This window comes from Rhinopithecus bieti, unplaced genomic scaffold, assembly GCF_001698545.2.
Source record: "Rhinopithecus bieti isolate Rb0 unplaced genomic scaffold, ASM169854v2 scaffold_62671, whole genome shotgun sequence".
Taxonomy (NCBI): domain Eukaryota; kingdom Metazoa; phylum Chordata; class Mammalia; order Primates; family Cercopithecidae; genus Rhinopithecus; species Rhinopithecus bieti.
Genome location: NW_016824251.1, coordinates 489361 through 491924, shown reverse-complemented (window position 1 = coordinate 491924; position 2564 = coordinate 489361). Strand labels below are relative to the sequence as shown.

At 38.2% G+C, this 2564-nt stretch overlaps 1 long non-coding RNA gene across 2 annotated transcripts in view; it reads right to left on the bottom strand.

Annotated features, from left to right (window-relative positions):
• Nucleotides 1-2254, bottom strand: part of LOC108522139 (uncharacterized) — a 60114-nt gene extending 57860 nt beyond the window's left edge. For both annotated transcript variants that reach the window (XR_001883384.1, XR_001883383.1), the window contains exons 1-2: nucleotides 2198-2254; nucleotides 898-1050 (exon numbers count right to left, since the gene is read on the bottom strand). This is a non-coding gene — a long non-coding RNA (uncharacterized LOC108522139). The remainder of the gene's footprint in view (nucleotides 1-897; nucleotides 1051-2197) is intronic.
• Nucleotides 2255-2564: the final 310 nt, after the last annotated feature.

Sequence of the window (2564 nt, the reverse complement as noted above, 5' to 3'; positions counted from 1 at the left end):
TAAAAAGTCAGGAAACAACAGGTGCTGGAGAGGATGTGGAGAAATAGGAACACTTTTACACTGTTGGTGGGACTGCAAACTAGTTCAACCATTGTGGAAGACAGTGTGGCGATTCCTCAAGGATCTAGAACTAGAAATACCATTTGACCCGGCCATCCCATTATTGGGTATATACCCAAGGATTATAAATCATGCTGCTATAAAGACACATGCACACATATGTTTATTGCGGCACTATTCACAATAGCAAAGACTTGGAATCAACCCAAATGTCCATCAGTGACAGACTGGATTAAGAAAATGTGGCACATATACACCATGGAATACTATGCAGCCATAAAAAAGGATGAGTTCGTATCCTTTGTAGGGACATGGATGCAACTGAGATTGTGTAGGGACATGGATGCAGCTGGAAGCCATCATTCTCAGCAAACTATCACAAGAACAGAAAACCAAACACCGCATGTTCTCACTCATAGGTGGGAATTGAAGAATGAGGCCACTTGGACACAGGAAGGGGAACATCACACACTGGGGCCTATTGTGGGGTGGAGGCAGTGGGGAGAGATAGCATTAGGAGATATACCTAATGTAAATGACAAGTTAATGGGTGCAGCACACCAACATGGCACATGTATACATGTGTAACAAACCTCCATGTTGTGCACATATACCCTAGAACTTAAAGTATAATACAAAAATATATATATATACACACAATATTTACTTGTTGGTTTAAAACACTTAAATTTAAATTTCAACAAATGGAAACGGAAATGGGTTAGGAGTCACTCAGAACTGGATCAGATTCCTGGCTGCACAACTTACATGGACAAATCCTTTAACCTTGATGAATGTCCACTTTCTCATCTTTAAAATTTACCTAATAATACTCACCACAAGAAATTTCTGGAAATATGAAATAAACTAATGTACATGAAATGATTGGCAAGTTATAGATGATCAATATCAGGGTCAGTTTCCATCTCTCTGCCCCTCAGTTTCATTCCTTCTGCCCTCTCTTCTGCCCAGGGCTCTTTCATTCTATATCTGATACACAGACAAAATACAATAAATAGTTATTGACTGGGTGAACTTGTGTAAAGATGCTGGTAAGCAGACTATGTTTGCAAATGTGTAGAGTAATATCACCCTTTTTGCCAACCCAAATTCTTGCTTTGCATAGGGACTTTCTCAGGTCTCCAGAATTCCCAGACAGATAACAAGAGGGATACAGGTGAGATGGATATTATTGTTTTGTTTTGTTTTGTTTTGTTTTTATGTGCCATCAATATGTATAACTCTGCATGTAGATATTTATACTGGGTGGATTTATATAAATTTTCTGTTTCTAGGCAAGAGTTTCCTACATTCCACTTTTCTGGATTATGAAGAAATCCTTGAATAGTGTGGGCTCTGCCAACCTCTCCGTCTAATTTCCTGACATCTCTTTTCCCTTCCAGCATTCCCATGCTATCTAAATAATTCAAAAGTGCTGCTATCTCCTCGATGCCTTTGCACAAATCATTTCTTCCATTAGACACATCCTTCCCTTAATCTACCATGTATTAACTTGTCCTTTAGCTCAACCATTACTTCTGAGAAGACTCTCCTAACACCACCTCCTCTTTTCTGAGAGTTGTCTAGGCTTTTCCACTCACTATATTTGCCATTTTATTATTGGTTTAGTTTCTGTCTATTTCTTCCTCTAGATTCTCATCCTCATGAGAGCTGGGTCAGCAATTTTTCTTGCTTTCTTCTGTGTTTCTATAGTACTCCATAGTTCCTGGCACATAGTAGGTGCTTTAAAAGTATTTGTTGAAGGAATGAATGAAGAGGTGAAAGCACTTCACAAATTCACATTTGCTTCTCTTCAAGTAATGCTCCTGTATGTAGAAAATGGTTGGGTATCTTTCCAACAAGGTCATGTTATATAATTTGGCAAACCTGAAAATGATTTTACGTCCATCTGAGTCCTCAGCACTTAACTCAATATTGTTTTTAAAAAGTTTCTCATAATAAAATACAACTAAACTTTCAGTGGGTTTATAGAGGAAATACAGGAAAGAAATATCCCTTTTAAACAGGCAAGCTTCATGGGCCATTCACATCTAATGTGCAGCAGAAGCAATTATATGTATTGTTTCCAATTCCATTATTATACCCATGATTTTTCAATGACGATGCAACCACATACCTCTGATTTCCTTCTTAGAATCTTTGTGATGTTGTCGATACAGGTGCACGCCTTCAGTATGTACAACATGATTCATAGAGTGTATGACATCACAGGAGGTTTAACAAACATAAGAAGTAACTAGAGTACGGTTGCTTGACTGGTGTTGCTAGGTTACTATCCAGTAATCCTCTTGCTTATCTTGGGTTTCTGGTATTTTCAATTCCATTTAGTGAGGGTTGGAGCTACCCTGATGTGTTTAGTTCTGCAATATATTCAAAGTCTAGCCAAAAAGAGGTGGCTATTCATTATCGGTGGCAGCTAGGTGTTTAAAAAAACACATGCAATGAGAGAAATAGACCAAATCATCAGGAAGGACAGTGTCAAG